The sequence below is a fragment of the Mus caroli genome, unplaced genomic scaffold (assembly GCF_978045245.1).
Source record: "Mus caroli unplaced genomic scaffold, Mus_caroli_1 scaffold_20, whole genome shotgun sequence".
NCBI lineage: Eukaryota > Metazoa > Chordata > Mammalia > Rodentia > Muridae > Mus > Mus caroli.
The window spans coordinates 13,542,357-13,562,281 of record NW_028227275.1 but is presented as its reverse complement, the minus strand read 5'-3'; the positions used below and the strand labels follow the sequence as shown (position 1 = coordinate 13,562,281).

Here is a 19,925-nt window from a genome sequence, read left to right as displayed (position 1 = left end):
ATCCCTTTACACTTTCCCATTGTGTAGATAGATTAAAATGTATTTATTCCGTGTGGATAGCATCTGAGTTGTTTCAGGCTGTGATAGTTATGAAACTACAGCTACAAACATTCTTGTGCCTGTTTTTTGAACATTTGCATAAAATTCCCACTGGCCATGTGCCCAGAGCAACATTTTCTGGATAAGAGAGTGCGTGTGCATTTAGTTTTAGAAAAGAATTCCAGATTTAATGTGACAATTGTACGAATTTTCCTTCCCTTACCACCGATGGCTAATCTACATCCACACCATCCAGGTGTGGCCTGTCTTTTGGCCTTTCTCACTTCTGCCCTTTAGATGAGCATGTGGTTTTTCCTCATTGTGGTCTTAATCAGAATCTCCCTGATTATTGATTATTGTATTTTTAATACTTATAGGCCATTTACATATCACTATAATAAAATATTTACTCACGTTTTCAAGCATTTGAATTGTGATCATTTTTTCCCTTATTTGTTTTATCAGTTGCACACACACACACACACACACACACACACACACATTAAATTTCATCTCTTAGTTTGTGGCATCCACTTTGACTTCACTAAAGGCCTTGGTAAACACAACTTTTAATATAGCTGACCCAGTCAATCTTTTATTAATCAATTTATGTCTTACTTATTTCCATTTCTTAAGGCCATGAGTATGTTTTCTTTTCTAAATTATCATTTAAAATAACACCAACCTTCTCCCATTTGCTTCTGAATCCTCATGGAATGCTCTGTGTGTGTGTGTGTGTGTGTGTGTGTGTGTGTGTGTGTGTGTTGGCTGTAGCAAGAGGCCCACCATACAAGGCCTTGGGTTCAACCTCCAGCACTGAAACAAACTAATAGGTAAGTCTTTCTCCCATCTCTTTGTGGGGCTACCATTCTCGTGAAAGACGTCTCTGTCTGTGTGTGGAGGCTTCCAGACTCCAATTCCCACCGGTCCGTGCTTTGTTCTTGCTCCACCTCTGCACTGCCTCCGTGCCAAGTTATCTAGTGGAGTAAGTCATTGACCTTTTTGTTCTTTTCCAATGCATCTTGGCTGCTCCTTTATATTTTCAGTTAAACTTCAGAACCAGCTTCTTAATTATGATGATACGCAAATGCACGAACACGCTAGAACCTGCTATGATTTTTTTTTTTTACACTGGAATGGCACAAAACCCACAGGCTACCTAAGGAACTGGCATCTTTAACATATAGAGCCTTCTGGTTCATGAACTGTTTTTGTTCCTTGAAATAAAATATGGGACGTTTTATGAATTTGTATGTGATCTGTGCACAGGGGCCCTGCTAATCTCTGAATCAGTTCAATTTGAGTATATGTGCTGCTGGGCCAAACACCTGCGAGCTCTTTTTAACCCTCCATTTACTAAGGCCCCGGGGTTTGGAATAGTATTCCATGGTTTTATGTATTTTATAGTTTATAGGTTTTTATAAGCATACGGTTCCTATGTCTTAATGTTTATGGCGTATCTGTTCGTCTGCTTTACGGCAACTGTGTACACATTCTATAGTTACTTTGTCTGTATTTTACCCTGCCTGAGCTCCAGCTTCTGGCCTCCAGCACTTGCCTCAGACGCGTGAGTAGCTGGGACGGTAGGCATGCACCATTGCATCTGGGTGACGTCTAATGTGCTATTTGAAATAATACCCGTTGACATTTCATTTTCTGTTAGAAGTTTAAGAGATTTCTTTTTACCATATCGACTTTATATGGAGTAAACTTTCTTGTATGTGTGTTGGGAGATTTGCTTGGAGGTTCTTTTTTTGACGTTTTAGAATCTCATTTATATCTTCTGCAAATGTTTTATTTTTCTTTTGAATCCCTATACATTATATTTATTTTTTCCTCCCTCATTACATTCTCTTGGGCCCTCAGGAGAATCTCAAACAGAAGGGACTATAGTGAGCATCCTTATTATGCTGGATTTTAATTTTTTTGTGGCCCTGGGGATTGTTCTTAATTTTAAAGGAAAAAAAATTCAGTATCTCACCACCATATTGATCACGAGTCTTATTAAATATTAAATCCCTTATCAGATAAAGAAGCATCTCTCATCACTGATTTTCTTTCTAACATGATGTAGTATATTATTTCTTCTATTTTGTGTGAATGCCCTGGCACTGAGCTACACCCCACTCCAGTGCTTTTTGTGTTTTGTTTGAGAAAGTATCTCAGGTCTATCTGGCCTCCAGCCCACCACCTTCCTGTCTCAGCTTCAGGTACTCTGGAATTAAAGCCACCTCTCTCTCTCTCTCTCTCTCTCTCTCTCTCTCTCTGTGTGTGTGTGTGTGTGTGTGTGTGATGTACACGTGCCATGGCACAGGTGTGGAGATCAGAGGCCAGTGGTAGAGTCATTTCTCTCCTTCCATTTTTGAGTTCCAGAGATCACACTCAGGGAATGCCTTTTGAGATTTTTTTTTTTAAGTTTACTTAATGGGGTTGGGAGGGGGGAATCTAGTTAAGTCCCAGGTAGAGAAGAATACAGGGAAAGATTCTGTGGACTTAAGGCTTTGTTTATGGTATGCTTACAATACTAAGGGTCAATAGCTACATTAAGAAGTAAGACCTTACCAAGAAAAACTTCCAAAAGAATTCTTAATTCTTCTTGCTTTTAAAAGTAAAACTAGGGGCTGGAGACATGGCTCAGATGTTAATATTGCAGAGGACCCAGGCTTGATCCCCAGCACCCATATTGGGCAACTCATTCCTGCATGTAATTCCAGTTCCATGGGATCAAACGCCCTCTTCTGGAATCCATGGGTATTGCACACACAGGGTGCACATACAGGGAAGCAGGCACATGCACATGAACAAAAATAAATAAACCAGAAATGGTAAAGTTAATTATCAAACATTTTAAAAGTAAATCCAACTGTAATCAGAAGGTAGAATTGCTATTCCTAATTTTTGTTAGCATATTAGTTTCACTTCCCGGTAATAACACCAGCAATGAAGACAAAAATAAGCCAAAAATGCAAACTAAATATATAATTATGATAGCTCCTTAAACGTAAAGCATTATTTACAAAACCGATGCTTGGCTCAAACCGATGTTTTCATCCAGGTGCCCAGTAGGATGAGATCATCCAGAAACGCTGGACACGGGTCCCTAAAGTAATGCCCTGTTCTTCAAGCCTTTCTATGTATCTGAATAATGAAATCCCCTCGTCCTTTCTCACACCTCTGAATAAGCAAGAGAACACAGAAGGATAGACACCGAACAAAGGTAGCACCCAACTCTGTCATCTGATGAAGGTTGCCCAAGGTGGATGGACAGATGGGTGCGTCTCTCCTCACCTGCTGATCAAGAGAAAGAGACAGGTGACTCTGAGCTGCAGAGGATGTCGGAGTCAGCAGGTAATGGTTGTGGTTTCCGGGGCCTGAGCAGCCCCCGGCTCAGTTGCAGGATGGTCGGTCATTGCTTGCTCCTGCTTCTCAGTGGCTGGCGGAGCACCTAGCTACAGCGGGATGTCCTTCCTCTGAAGTTCCCATTTCTCCTGGTGCCTATTCTTTGGAGTGTTCACATAGAGACTGAGACCAGGCATCCTCTTAAACCTCATTTGTAAGTAAGGCCCAGACAGTAGAACTATGGGCAGCAGACATATTGTTCTTTTAAAACAAATGTATTTATGAAAAGAAAAAAAAAAAAAGACTCCTTTAAGATATGATTGCTTAGGAGAGGAACAACCTGGCCTACCTGTGGACATTTAAACAGTCTTCTTGCCGGGCGTGGTGGCGCACACCTTTAATCCCAGCACTCAGGAGGCAGAGGCAGGCGGATTTCTGAGTTCGAGGCCAGCCTGGTCTACAAAGTGAGTTCCAGGACAGCCAGGGCTATACAGAGAAACCCTGTCTCGAAAAACCAACCAAACAAACAAAATCCCAAATAAACAGTCTTCTTTGGAGCTCCAAGTCAGCAGACAATGGCTCCTGGCAACAGCAGGCCACACAGTTCCATAGATGGTCAAGATGCTATGGACCTGGATTTTCCCTACTCAAAAGATCTGGATTAAAGGAGCGTATAACAACAGGAACTAAAGTCACATCTCATTTTGTTATACTGTGGCAGATGTGGGGTCTCTGTCTTCTCGGGTATGAATTCAGTCAAGAGGCAGAGTTTAAGTGAAGGTTTGTCCAGCAGTTTAGCAGCAGTTTAGCTGGAGAAGCTGAACTGAACACTCTCGAGAGTTGGAGTCTTGAGGCAGAGCTTCATATTGGGGGTCTACGCTGTGGGTTTTAAAGTTTTAAGGAATAATTAGGACATGGGTGACATGCTCATGACTCTTTTTCTGTCACAAATCATGGTGGACTAGATCTTCCTTTTAGAGTGTTTTCTACCACCATCTACACAAAAGGAGAGGGCTATAAAAGCCACATTGTAAGCAATATTATAGTGACAACGTGAATCCCATAGTGAGGATGCAGACCCTTTGTGTATTAGTCAGGGTTCTCTAGAGTAACAACTTATAAAATGTTCTCTCTATACATAGATTTATTAGAATGCCTTACAGGCCAATGCAACAAAGGCAGGCTATGAATGGAAAGTCCTAGACTCCAGGAGCTACTCAGCCCATGACGCTGGATATTTCCGCTGGTCTTCAGCATACTCTGAAATCCCGAAGAAGGCTCTAATGCAGTGGATCCCAGCCTTCCTCATGCTGTGACCCTTTGATACAGTTCCTCATGTTGTGGTGAACCCCAACCATAAAATTATTTTCATTACTAGTTTATAGCTGTCATTTTCCTCCTGGTAGAAATTTTATAATGTAAATCTCTGTGTTTTCTGATGGTCTTGGGCGACCCTTGTGAAAGAGTCATTCAACCCCCAAGGGGTCATAACCCACAGGTTGAGAAGTGCCGTGCAGTCCCCTGAGAACTGTTGGGTGGTCTGTGGCAGCCCCTTCCTGGAGTAGATGTTAAGAACTATCCTTACCCGTGATTTAATCACTTGTGTTAGAGAAAGTAGAACAATCCATGAAAGAGAAATAGTGCCCGCACATGTTGTTCAGAGAGACCCTGTGGGTGCCAGCCAGAGGCTGCCAAGACCAAGAGTGACTTTGTTCCCTTTCTCGAGTCCTTCATATCCCCTGGCCAGCTTGTCTTCTTCATGCCCAGACCTCTCAAGTCTCCTCCTAGCACTCCCGACCTTGTCATTCGAAGCATAATGGTCTCTTTAACCCTAGCATCATGCTAGCAAGAAGATGGCCAAACACAGTAGGCATTCAAAAAGGGTTTGCTGGGCCCGGGATGTTTATGTGTTTACACGTCTTCAGAATTGCTCTTCTCTATAGCCAAAGGCTAGCTTTGAACTCTGATTCTCCTGCTTCATCCTCCTGTGCAGGGAGTGAAGGGCAAGACCAATTCAGGCAAAGAAAAATGGATAAATGGGACAAACAAATGAAACATCTGCTTTCCAGAGAAGTTAAATGTGTAGCTTCTTCTGTCATTCCTGAGAATGTCTCTCTCTCTCTCTGTTTTTTTAAAGATATTGTACTATTGGCATGTTATTTAGCAAAACTTGTATATTTTTCTAAGTTGTATTCTTAATTGATAAATAATATTTGTGTGCTAACAGAGTGCAATAGGCCAATGGGTACTTGTATACAAGCTTGAATTTAAAATCGGTATTTTCTGTGTGCTACCCAACATATACTTACTTATGCCATACTGTCTGACTTGTTCTCCTATAGCAAGAGTAACGAGTTGATTTCTTTCTTTCTTTTCTCTCTCTCTCTCTCTCTCTCTCTCTCTCTCACTTTCTTGTTTTTTGTTTTTTGTTTTTGTTTTTTCGACACAGGGTTTCTCTGTATAGCCCTGGCTGTCCTGAAACTCACTTTGTAGACCAGGCTAACCTCGAACTCAGAAATCCGCCTGCCTCTGCCTCCCAAGTGCTGGGATTAAAGGTACAAGCCACTATCGCCCGGCACAAGTTGATTTCTACCAACCTTATTTCATTCTATTTTCTGGATACATGGACAACATATGCTACCTCATAGGAGGAGTGGGCACGAGGTGTGTGGATATTACTGTAACAAGGCCTCATCCCTTAGTAGTCACCAACAGCTTAACACAACTGACTCCATGATGGAAGTACCATTCAGGTCTGTACTGGCTAGTTTTGTGTCAACTTGACACCGCTGGAGTTATCACAGAGAAAGGAGCTTCAGTTGAGGAAATGCCTCCTTGAGATACAACTGTAAGGCATTTTCTCAATTAGTGATCAAGGGTGAAAGGCCCCTTGTGGGTGGGACCATCTCTGGGCTCGTAGTCTTCGTTCTATAAGAGAGCAGGCTGAGCAAGCCAGGGGAAGCAAGCCAGTAAGGAACATCCCTCCATGGCCTCTGCATCAGCTCCTGCTTCCTGACCTGTTTGAGTTCCAGTCCTGACTTCCTTGTTGATGAACAGCAGTGTGGAAGTGTAAGCCAAATAAACCCTTTCCTCCCCAACTTGTTTCTTGGTCATGATGTTTGTGCAGGAATAGAAACCCTGACTAAGACAAGGTCATATCATAAAATTCAACATGCAGACAGTATCACTTGTCAAAATGAAGAGAAAGACCTTATGTGCTTATTATCAAAGTCCATAGTTCTGGGGAAGCCTCTAAATGCACTGACCTGGCTTCCTGGCTTCTGTGGTTCTGCTTCTGGCTAACCGTTCTCGTTAATTGAAGTCTGTCAACCTAGAATATGGTTTTTGTGCTTAAAAGTTCATGAGGAGAAGAGGCTCAGTGCTACAGTGGGATCCCAAACACCCAGTGCAGTTGCTGGCTGTCTAATAAATCCATTCTATTGGCTTAAGCCCAAGCCTTATCAGCCTTCTTTGGTGGATACCCTACAACATTTCTAGAGCTCCCACTGAGATCCCAGAAACCAGAACTCAAGACACCAAGGGTCTCAGAGCCCCTTGGAGTAGGGAAGAGTGAGGTCAAGGAGCTCCTAGCACAGTCTCAGTTAGGGGATGCACAGCCTGAGTCCCACATCCCTACGACTCTCTTTGCTCAATCACTGCCTAATGCTTTGGAGGGACCTGACACCTCTGCCCCATAGGAAAACAGAAAGTTACCTGGTGTCACCTCTGGAGGTAAGTCTGGTTAAGGTACCTTTTGTTTAGATACATAGGACAGGTCAGGGGTGGCAGGTGATCCAATGTCCAGGATCCATGTGAGATGTCACTAGATTCCCCCAGTCTGTTCATGTGTATGAATGTGTGATGGCCACCCCTGGTTGTATTTGTCACCCCCTCCACCCATCCATGTGTATGTGTCTTTCTATGAATTTCTGTTAGTTCTATTTCCATGTATTGACCTGCGGCTTTCTCTGAGACCTACCCTGGCTTAAGACTTACTCTTTCATACTGGGGACCTGAATCTTTTTGGCTCTGCCGGATCATCCAGAGGAACTCCCCAAGTCCTCTGCCTTGTGAAGCGCTCACTTGGCTCCTGCTCACGGTTAGAGTTAGTCCTGGTCCCTGTGTGGAGGTAATGAAGGATTGGGCCTTCCTGCCATCAAAGTGGGATGCACACAGGGCCTGAGAAACAGTTCCCCAAGGCAAGCACTCCCTCTGCTCCCCGACCTGCTCTAAGCAGCCAGGGAAGGAAAGAGTTCCCTTGGGATGAGCTCAAAGGAGAAGAAAAAGCTCCACACCTGCCTCCTTCATGATTTATCTCTTCTTTCCAACCAACCATCTGTATAATGGGAAAACTCAAATCCTGAATATATATTTGGAATATATAATTGGATATATAATTGAATATATAATTGAATATACAATTGGATATATAATTGGAAATATTGGATATATAATTGAATATATAATAATATATAAAATTGAATAATATATAAAATTATTGAATAATATATAAAATTGGATATATAATTGAATATATAATTGAATATATAATTGGAAAACTCAAATGCTCTGAAGAAAAAAAAAAGTAGAACAACCACTCCCAGGCCAGGGGAAGGGATCATGGCAAGACAACACAGCCTGGATAGAACAGATTTTCCCTTCTGTCCTACACAGACCAAGGAGACTTTAAACAATTTTCACCAGGTCCTTTTTAGAAGCATTAAAGGCTGCTGCTAAAATGATTTTTCTTTGTCACCCAGTAGGCTCCAGATAATAGAAAAAAAACTTTTAAAAGTTAGAAAAGTTAAAGGTATAGGCAGGTCCCAGTTGATGGAGGTAGCTCGAAGGTCAACTGAACGGGACAAGGCCTTTTGTATAAACTGAAAGCCTTTGCCGCCTTCTCTCATAACGAGACATGATTAAACTTACAGATACCCAGCTAAAATTTGATGTCTTACCCTCTGTCAGAAGAATATCTCCTAGCTGAAAGTTCTATCTCCAATCAATAGATATAGTTAGATTATCTCTCAGATTGATAACAAAGATTCCCTGGAGTATGGGCAGAAACCAACCCCCTACCCCCAGGACTGGCCCAACATCAAGTTCCTGAAATTGTTTAACTCATCAGTCCAGCTACCTCCATCCAGATTAAACAATACCCCAAGACCCTGTAAACAAAAAGAAACTTGCAGTCCATATTGCCTGGCTCAGAGAAAAAGAAATCTTGGTGCCCCATTGGTCACACTGGAATATGTCTCTCCTGACTATGAAGAAACCTGGGACCTCTGACTCTCATGAGTCTGATTCCTCCAGAGAAACAGGTAGGTGCAGTGTCTTGGACCTGAAAGATGCAGGCTTCAGCCTCCCGTGGGCAGAGGTAAGTCAACCCATCTTTGCTTTTAAATGGACAGACTCTGAGAGAGGTTACAGTAGGCAACTTGCAGCCTCAGGGACTTAGAAAACCTCCAGTGCTGTTTGATGAGACAGTACACGTGGACCTCCTGCCTTTCCATCAGAGGTTTCCCGAAACCATATGCTTACAATATGTAAATGACCTCCTTCTCGCCTCCAAAACGAAAGGTATAAAAGGACCACCAAGGAACTGCTGCAAGAGTTACAGACCTTGAAAGCCCAACTTTGTGCACCAGAGGCTCCCTATCTTGGCTACCAGCTGAGGGGAAGCAAAAGGAGCCTGTCTCAGAGTAGAATTACGGCTATCCTTCAGATCCCAGCCCCAAAGCCTAAGAGAGAGCTGCAAGAGATCCTAGGAGCAGCAGGATATTGCAGTTGCAACCTCTGAATACCAGCTTGTGGAACTAGCAAGTCCTCTATACACCAGCACAAAGAGGGGCGCTAAGTCCCTGATTGGGACTGAGACTAAACAAAGACATCTGAAGCTTGAAAGACCCAGCTGTGACTTCAGCTCCTGCCCTAGTACTTCCTGATGTAACGTTTGTCCATAAAACAAAAGAAAAAAGGGGGGTTTAACCCAAACTTTGGGGCCAGGCAATTTCCTTGTGATGTACCTGCCCAAACGAATGGACCCTGTAGCCACAGGATGGCCCACCTATCTAAGAGCTGTGGCAGCTACTGCTGGTCTAACACAAAGCAATAAACAAAAAGGTTAACTCTGGGTCAAGATGACCTACCCACAGCACCCCATGCCCTTGAGGGCCTCCTCTGAGAAACACCAGAATGCTGGCTGTCTAATGCCTGTGTGACCCAGTACCAGGCCCTACTCTTGGACCACCCTTGAGTCCGGTTTGAGAAACCCAACACCATCAGCCATTAATTCTGCTTGATGATGACCTCTTGCTGGATGCCAACCTACAGGTGCTCATCCGTGACGTCACAGATGAAAGATGAAGCCTGCTGCGTGGGAGCAGTCTTCTCTGGTGGATATCCCACAACGTGATGATTGGAATATGAAGTCTCCCAGAAGAGACGCAGGAAACCCGCCTCTGCACTTTCCCACCGCCTGCGCAGTTAGAACTCCCCTCCCCTTCCCCCTTTCCCAGCATCGATGCCTCCAGCCCTTCAGAGAAGGCAAATGGAGAGGGCCCAGCCTGGCACCGGAATATTGCAAGTCCCCTTTTCATGGTGGCACTCCCTTCCCCCTAACAGACTCCCCCCGCCCCAGGGGGTGATGCTGGCTTTGGGAATAGACAAACTGCAACATATCCCAGCCTCTGTGTCCTCGAGGCTGATACTCTCCTTGATAGATAACTAACATTCTTCTGGTGCCGATGGTTCCCATTCTTGAAGGAAACAAGGACCAAGCATCCTTGAAAAGATAAGTGGCCCACTCTGGGACCATGAGAGAAGGGAGAGTAAGTGTCCCCAGAGAGCTGTGACCAGCTTGTAAAAGTTCACTAACTTCTGACAGCACCATAAAGTTCCTTCCCAGGTCAGAAGGGTCCCCCCTCCCAGCTGCACGATTCTGCTCCTGCTGTCTGAACAAACAATATCAGGTTTGAAGGAAGGCTTCCCCTTGTCACCTTCCCTGTCACGTATCCCCAAAGTCTGAGCACCCCTGCTTATGCATGTGCGTGTATAAATACTCTAAGCCCCCTGGATGGGGGCATCACATTCCTAACCTGCGCAGTGGGGAAGGCTTGCGATCCGGGTTTGACTCGTGAATAAAAGCTCTCTTTGTTATATTACATTGGACTTGCAATTCTTAGAGTTCTAGGGTTCCCGAGACCTGGGCGTAACATCCTTACAGGCTTACTTGTTGAACTCTTGCTCTCTAGGTGGTAGTGCTACTTTGGAGGCTCTGGAACCTTGGAGGAGGGATTTAGTTAGAGCACAGTCTCTGGGGCCATGGCTTTGAAGGATAGACTTGGACCCCTGTCTCTCCCTTGCTCTCTGCTTCCTGTTTGACCCTAGGTAAAGAATCCCTCTGTCACATGGTCAGCCAATCACAATATCCTGCCCAAGCACACAGGGCAAAGCCACCCTGGACTGAGCCCACTGACACTGTGAGCAAACCAAAACCAAACCAAATGAATGACTACAAACTCCAAATCTTTTCTCCCTTAAGATTTCCATGTTTAGACGTTAGGAACATGGCCGGGATGACAAGAATTGACTGAGGAGACTGAGTCTGAAGTCCCGGGTGTGGGAAGATGATCTATGAAGAGTGGTCTTCAATCTACTTGATTTCTTAGCACTCTGGGGACTGTGGCAGGAAGATCAAGCGTTCCACACCCGGAGAGATGGCACAGTGGTTAAGAATGCTTATTGCTCTTGCAAAGGCCCTGAATTTGGTTCCCAGCATCCATGTGGGATGGTTCACACCTGCCTGCAACTCCAGCTCCCAGAGATTGGATGCTGTTTTTGGCTTCCATGGGTTTTTGCAGACACATCGCACACACACAAATACATATACAAGCAAGCAAAAACAAAACAAAACAAAACAAATCATATGTATTTTTAAAAGAAGAGATAAAGACCAGCCCAGTCTACATAATGAAACCTTGTCTCAGTGAAGACATAAGGAAGGAAGGTCATGAGAGAAAATTATTTCTATGCCTATACTCTCCAGGGCTGGCTCTGATTGAATCTATGTGATACACACTGGTGTCTAATTTGTGAAATCCTAATATATGTTTACTTCCCCACCAGAGCCACTAGCATACCTTATGTGGTATTACCATAGTCCTTGTTAATAGGACATTTTACCCATAACTATTTCTCTTGAGGAAACATGACTAATGCAATACCAAAATGCATCCAAACTGGAGCCACGGCAGCACAGATTTGCATGGAGATCACTTTCTGTTCAAAATCTGTCAGAGAAGTAAGGGCAAGGAGCTGCGTTGTGTTTGCTAATGTGAACAACCAGAGTTGGTTGCAAGGTCAACTCAGGAGAAGAGCTCAAATCCTCTGACTGATTCATCCCTCTTCCGTGCTGAAACCATCTTACCACTGGAATGAATCAAGAGGGGGAAATGTAAACCTACCAAGTATCACTTCTATTCACCAAAGCTTACGTTCAACCCAAAGTCTCTAAAGACTTCCTCACAGGTCGCAAACTCACATCCCCTGCTTACCTCTATTTAGAAAAGATTTGAGCAACCTCCCTTCCCCCACTTGTGACCACACCCCATCCCATCCCCAGCCCAATGCACACAGCAATGAGAATCAACACAAGTTCTGCAGCGCAAACGGAAGCTCAAAGGAGCGAGGTGGGCGGCTTACCCATTGAACCCACTCAAAATTTCCCTACTACAAAGTGCAGCTTATCAAATGTACAAGGTGTAACCAGGCTGAGCCTGGTTATTATGGTATCCCACCACCTCTAACAAAGCACACATGTAGCACCTGCTTATATCATTATTAATGGCAGAATGTTGATGTCCAATAATCCTTTATGTCCAATGACATAAAAAGACCTTAAGAACATCACTTTCCCAGGGTTACCTTCTGTCAACGTACTCAAAAATCAGTTGTGTTTTGTCTGTTGTTTATATCTAAAAATCCAGTTTGAATCTGCAGAATAACTAATTTTATGGAGTAAACAAGCCAGTAATTCTCTTATGAAAAAATAAGTGTTCTAGAACCAGTGTTGTTTTTGCTTCAGAGCAAGAAATGGTTCCTTCCCCCCTCCCAACTCTCCTCTATCTCTCTCTGTCCCCTCCCACGCAGTTCTTGGCAAAAGAATGTTTGAGCACTCAAGAGGCCTTACTTCATTTGGGAACACACGGTCCAGGGATGCTTGCTGTATGAGCTTGAAGCCTGCTTTGGGAGCTGCTAACCTGCCAACGCTCAATTCCAGCCTCCTAAATACTCTCCGTAATCCACACAGTCCTGACCTGGGCTCTTTCACACGCAAACGTGCTGTTTTCTTTAGTTGTTTTTTTTTTTTTAATTTTTAATATTTTTTTTGTTACATATTTTCCTCAATTACATTTCCAATGCTATCCCAAAAGTCCCCCATACCCTTCCCCCACTCCCCTACCCACCCACTCCCACTTTTTGGCCCTGGCATTCCCCTGTACTGGGGCATATAAAGTTTGCAAGTCCAATGGGCCTCTCTTTCCAGTGATGGCCGATTAGGCCATCTTCTGCTACATATGCAGCTAGAGTCAAGAGCTCTGGGGTACTGGTTAGTTCATAATGTTGTTCCACCTATAGGGTTGCAGATCCCTTTAGCTCCTTGGGTACTTTCTCTAGCTCCTCCATTGGGGGATGTGTGACCCATCCAATAGCTGACTGTGAGCATCCACTTCTGTGTTTGCTAGGCCCCGGCATAGTCTCACAAGAGACAGCTATATCTGGGTCCTTTCAGCAAAATCTTGCTAGTGTATGCAATGGTGTCAGCATTTGGAAGCTGATTATGGGATGGATCCCTGGATATGGCAGTTGTTTGTTTTTTTTTTTTTTCACTCATTAAAACCAAGTCACCAGGTGCCAGTTCACTCGACCTCCTGTTTGATATCCTTGCACTTATTTTTCTAGAATAAATGTTCTTTATCTGTTCTGGGAAGCTTAATTGTATCATGAGGAAGGAAAAAAAATGATAAGACAGAGTCTTTTACATTGTAAAAATAGGAAGTATTCACAGCAGACAGGGTGACGTTGATTTTTAAAATGAGTTGAATGACCCATTCTGAAAATCATTGCCTAAAAATAATGCCTGAAGAGAAACTGTCCCTGTGGGGAATTATTGGAATGACACAGGGCCACCCTGATCCAACCTGTGGATAGTGGCCCTGAGGAAACTATGAACCTATGATGCTACTCCTCCTCTGCCTCCTCCCCCTCCCCCTTCTCCCCACTTCCTCCTTCTTCTTTAAGAGAGCATCTTGCCAAAGATTCAAATTCATTCCTTTCGGTGTAGTTTAATTACACAAGCCTTATGCTAATTATTGTTGTACTGCAGATTTGGCAGCTTTACAAAAATCTCAAACGTGTGCACACAAGTTCAAAAACTCCGTTTCAGTAGCCCAGAGTTGGGCTAGGAAGGCATTTCAGAGGATGCCAATCCACAGCGAGGCTGGCTTTTCTTTCTTTTCTTTCTTTTTTTTTTTAAATCTCACGTGTAGCTTGTAATTTGTAGTTTCATAGGAATTTGTTTAACTAGCATGTGTATGTGATTAGCTGCCTGCTAATCTACAAGCCCAAATCTATATTCCTTAACATCTGGGAATGGTGACTGCTAATATGACAGACCAAAGGCTTGAGAAATCCAAACTTCCTCCTGGGCCTCTCCTGCACTGGCCCTGTGGTCTCCTCACCTTGGACCTTCACCGTGGGCAGCAGGGACGCTATATTTCCAACATCCAGCATTCCTAGAAGGGTGTAGACTGGGAAGTCCCGACAGAGCAAGGGGACCATGTAGAGATGTCACTGTCCATCTCTGAGTTTGTGCGGCTGGACGTTGGGGAAGAGTTCTTTCAGTGGCCCGTTCCTTGATGTTAAGATGGGGCAGAAAGTGCCTGTGAAGAAAGAACACTGGACTTGGAGGAAGTGAGACCTTGGAGGTGCTTGAGAGACAATGTCACAGTAGCTAGAAGGGAAGCCATGAGCAAGAAGCAGAACTAATTAGAGATTGAGTTAGAGGGTTGCATGGTTGAAGGCAAAGTATCATCTTTGTTCATGTTGTGTTAACAGAAGCCCAGTAGCTGGGTAAAGCTGGAGGACCAGGTAAGGGTTCTATCCTGTGCTTTTTTTTTTTTTTTTTTCCATAAAGCTGTTAACTGAAGTCCAGGGGTCCAGGAGCTACAACTGCATTAGACACTCAACAGAGAAGATTGACTAACGGTTAGAGCTGACCATGGTATTTGGAAACTGCCACTCATATTTGGGTCCAAAACAAATTATTTCTTATCCCGTGACATAAGAACTATGGTTTTTTGTTTTTTTTGTTTTTTTTTTTTTTTGGTTTTTCGAGACAGGGTTTCTCTGTGTAGCCCTGGCTGTCCTGGCACTCACTTTGTAGACCAGGCTGGCCTCGAACTCAGAAATCCGCCTGCCTCTGCCTCCCGAGTGCTGGGATTAAAGGCATGCGCCACCACGCCCGGCTAAGAACTATGTTTTTGTGTCAACAATATTTATCTATCATCAAAAAATTAGTGAGGTCATATCAGTTCTGAGCCACCAGGACCATCATTAAACTTGTGTTTTATTTACTGATAGCACCAGCAATGTAATGGGGCCAGAACGCGAGTTAACATCACTGACAAGTTATAGGGCCTGGACATAGAGCAGGAAAGAGCAGCGGGTAGACTCTAGGAAGCAGAAAGATGAATGAAGACGTGAGTCTGCCCAAGCCCCAGCTGCAAACCCTTGAGCACCAGGACTTGTCTTATAATCATCTTTAACCACACTGAAGCTTGAGAAAGAGCAGCTCCCGTGATAATTTCACAGTCTTGAAGTCTGTTTGATGCGCTGGTAAACATGCCAGTTCAGTCTTCTCTCCCTGCCTCTCATTTCTGTTTCAGTCCTGAGGGTAGACATTTATTGGGGACTTTCTTAGTTGGAAGGGGAAACAGGAAATGGGAGGTAAGAGGCCACTCTACCACGTTTTCGATCTTGCTGCTGCTTGGGTTCCACTCTTTCACACCTCGGCAAGCTTTGAGGATATAGAGTGTTGGATCAAATATGTGAATTTAGGGTAACCAGATGCTTTTTTTTTCCTCAGATGAATGCAGGGATGACATTTCTGAGTGAATAAAAATCTGAGAAAGAAGTGGCTCTGAGCAACACCTTTATTCTCTCTTCTCATAGCCTCACACTCCTGCCACCACCACCCCTTTCTCATCCCACACAGCCCCCCTCCTTCATCACCCCAATCACTCCATTTTCTCTGAGGGAGCAGCATACCTGGCAGCAGCAGTGAATCCCAGACTTCTGTGTCTCTAGTCTGTAATGGACTTGACAAAACTCCAGATCTGGTAGGACGCAAACGCAGCAACTTCCTGTGAAGGGATCTCGTTAGGTTTTTGTTCGTTAATCTGCACTAAGTTAGCAGAAGCTTTTCCAGGTGTCTGGTGTTGGAAAGGTTTTGTCACACTAATGGTTTCGACCCTCATCATGGTATCTCCTCACTCTAGGTACCCATCCTATTTAGTGAGGCAAACGTCTTACGGATGCCTAAAATAATGAAGGGTCTTTCGTCTTGTGGTTTAAAATACAATTCTTTGATGGTTGATATAGCTGAAGATATATATATATATACATATCTGGAGAGAGCACAGAGGTCACCTATGGTATTTGATAATCTCTAAAAGTAGATTAATCATGGGTCTGGAGAGATGGCTCAGCGGTTAAAAGCACTGGCTGCTCTTCCGAAGGTTCTGAGTTCAATACCCAGCAACCACATGGTGGCTCACAACCATCTGTAATGGGATCTGATGCCCTCTTCTGGTGTGTCTGAAGACAGCAACAGTGTACTCATATACATAAAATAAATAAATCTTTTTTAAGAAGTAATTTAACCACACATTCTTGAAGTCCCCATGAGAATTCATTAGGCAACAGAGAAAGAACAAGAAACAACACAGAGTTAATTATTCTCAAAAGGAAACTAAGAACTGACAAAGCAATAGAACAACTCTGTACCATGCAGAGGTCTGTAAGATGCCCCTGAACACCTCTGTACCATGCAGAGGTCTGTAAGATGCCCCTGAACACCTCTGTACCATGCAGAGGTCTGTAAGATGCCCCTGAACACCTCTGTACCATGCAGAGGTCTGTAAGATGCCCCTGAACACCTCTGTACCATGCAGAGGTCTGTAAGATGCCCCTGAACACCTCTGTACCATGCAGAGGTCTGTAAGATGCCCCTGAACACCTCTGTACCATGCAGAGGTCTGTAAGATGCCCCTGAACACCTCTGTACCATGCAGAGGTCTGTAAGATGCCCCTGAACACCTCTGTACCATGCAGAGGTCTGTAAGATGCCCCTGAACACCTCTGTACCATGCAGAGGTCTGTAAGATGCCACTGGCAAGAGAAACCTAGACAAGAGTTTTTGAAGGTGTTTTTCCATTTACATACAGTAAGAAAATGTCTGAGTAAATAGTTAAGAAAACCTACTGAATTCTTTTTGTGCTGCAAATCAACTTTATCATGTGGGTTTTATTTAATTCTTCACCTAAATGGTTTGTACTCATAGCTTTACAAGTGTTTATATCTTAAGGAAAAAAAAATCCTTTGGATACTAGCTATGTCTTCATGAGACAAAGTTTCTGTCAATATAGAAAAGTCTATGAAATAAATTATCCTAAGTTCATGCTAGGATATAAAAAAAATGCCAAAACTGCAAGGTTAGAAGAAAAAGAAATCGACTGAACATTTCAACTGTGCTTAAAATACCTTTATGGTTGCAGAGGGAAAAAAGAGAGGGGCAGGGAGCATGGTGGAGGGAGAGGGAGAAAGACTATATAATATTGTTTTCTTACACTTAAAAGTGAATAATAAAACCAAACCCTCATAAAGATTTCCAGGTCCGTGTCATCACCCATCATCAGTTTGAATGGAAGACACATTTTACCACTCCCTGGTGAATAATAATGGAGTCAACGGTAGCCTTGGGAATTGAAGAAACTGAAAAACACAGAGAAAGTCTGACTTCGGATGAAATTAATTACTATTATCCCTGAATCCTAGGACAAGTCTCCCATTGTTCTCTGTGGTAGGGTAAGGAGTCTTTGTTCTCTGGCTCACCAGGAAGCACTTTTTACTACTTGAAAATTTCATACGAAAATAAAAATGTCCTCTGTGACAAATACCAAACTCTTTGTAGGCAAATAGATTTCAGGTCACTAAAGACATGAAAATATTTCTCTAAAGACACATGGAAACTATAATGGTTACTTCTAGTCCCCGTCGCCCACCCTAGAGCTAATGGTCGAACCCAGGGCCTCATGAATGGCAGGCAAGCATCCTATCACAGAGCTGTGTCTCCATTTGTGTAGGGGCAATTTATACATATTCCAGATCTTTTGCATTAAATTGAGTATGGTAAGTAAAATACAAACATATGGGAAGACCATTGACACTTACAGCACACAGACATATGGGAAGACCATTGACACTTACAGCACACAGAAGAGAGAACGGCCAACAGACACACATTTCCGAGCTAACAGGTTTTCCTGAGAGCTAGTTCAGAGGTCCTTGGAAAGCTTGGCCAGTCTTATTTTAATACATCAGTTTCATATAAAAACAAGCCAGAACATTTGCAAGGCAAGATGTTGTTTTCCTTTATGTAGTCAGTAAAAGCACAGCTCTAAGATTAGGCTGTCATAACAAAAGAATTTGGGAGCAGCTGATTTTAGACTTATAAAAACAACTCACCCTTACGCCTCAAGGTATCTGAATATGAAGTGTGCTTTGTGCTTCAAGTGTCAGGGCAAGTAAGTCTGCCCTTTTTTGTAATGAGAGAACTCATATGAAGGAAAAAATGAGAAGAAATGATTGCACAGATTGATCTGGGAGTTGGTGAGTAACACTTGTATCATAAAATCATGCATTCTACTGCCTTCCCCTTAATCTCAGCACTCAGGAGACAGAGGCAGGAGGATTTCTGTGAATTCCAGACCAGTCTGGGCTACAAAGCAAGGTCCAGAACAACCAGGGGAGTTAGAGAGGAACCCTGTCTTAAAACACCATCAAACAAAACAACCCCCTGTCCCTAAGTAATGAATTCTGTTCTTGCTGTTTCTTAAACTTTTAGGAGTGGAACATTAATTTATTCATGGTCATATGTGAAGGCTTGAAGATTTCTGGTATTTATGGCTTAAGTTGTGTGGACTTTTAGCTATCGTAGCACTCTTTAAAAATCGGTGCTTTTGGGAAAGGTAAGGGATAAAAGCTTGTGATACATCGCTTTAAGTCAATTAGGCAATGGCGAATATGCTTGACTACAGCTGTTAAATGTTCCTTTGGTGTTTTGCATGACTCTAGCTGCCTCTCATACATTATCATTGAATTTCCCTGTCTCTAGGAGGTGGATATTGTTTTCATTTACCAAGCCATCGACCTGAGGTCCATGGCCACACTACACGCCATAGCACAAAACAAAAACAAAACAAATAAAAAACTGTGGTGCCAGGTCTCTAATCTAGGCAATTGCAACATCTGCAGATCTAATCACCTCATTAAGTTCCTTTAGGTTCTGTATTTATTAACTGGCTGCCTAGGAGTCTAATCACTTCTCTCGAGTCACTTTAGAGCTACTATTAGCAGATATTCGGAAAGAGAGCTGTCCCCTGTTACAAACTTCCCAGTGACTCACAAGTTAGCTCAACTTCTCTACATCCAGGGCTCCACCCAAGCTAGTTCATTTTGCTGTTGCATAGCAACAGGACATCCTGAACTCTAGAAGGCCGTGCAGCCTCCCAGAGTCTAGCAAGGGGCCTCCCGGGGGCCCCCAGAGCCTACCAAGGGGCATCCCTGGAGTCGAGCCAGGGTCTAGCAAGGGGCCTCCCGGGGGCCCCCCAGAGCCTAGCAAGGGGCATCTCAGGAGTCGAGCCAGGGTCTAGCAAGGGGCCTCCCGGGGGCCCCCCAGGATCAAGCAAGGGGTTTAGTTCTCAAATATCTAGTCCGAACCTGTCGGATCGACCGCACCCCGCTTCCTGTTCTGCGCCGTAATACACTTCCTTAGGTTATTTTTTTTCTCAGATTTGACCAAAACATGTGAAGCCAAGCAGAGGTGGGCACAGACCAAAATAAGGGGGCGAGTCCGCAAGGCAGGCTGGGGATGCCCTCTACTGCTTGTGCAGAGACACCCGCATAGACTCCGATCCAGCAGGGAGCCGAGCGGGCCCCGCGGCTTCCGGCCCTGCCACGTCTGAGGAGGAAAAGCCTTTGCGGTGGGGAAAGCCGAGCCTGCCAGGGGGCGAGCGCTGCCAGAGGGCGGTGCTCTCGGGCGCGCCACCCTGACGATACCCACCCCGCCCCAACCCCACCAGGGAAGCTGCTCGGGAAGGCAGCTGGCACCGCAACTCCCAAAGGCAGTGGCGAGCGGAAGCGCGCCCCCCTCAGGCCCCTCCAGGGGCCTAACATCGGTTTTTCCATGGACGCCACCCCACGGC

General features: G+C 44.1%; 1 non-coding gene across 1 annotated transcript; it reads right to left on the bottom strand.

Annotated features, from left to right (window-relative positions):
- Window positions 1–1,263: 1,263 nt before the first annotated feature.
- LOC115030031 (U6 spliceosomal RNA) lies at window positions 1,264–1,367 on the bottom strand. Its single transcript, XR_003835623.1, has one exon. It is a non-coding gene; the product is annotated as a U6 spliceosomal RNA (small nuclear RNA).
- Window positions 1,368–19,925: the final 18,558 nt, after the last annotated feature.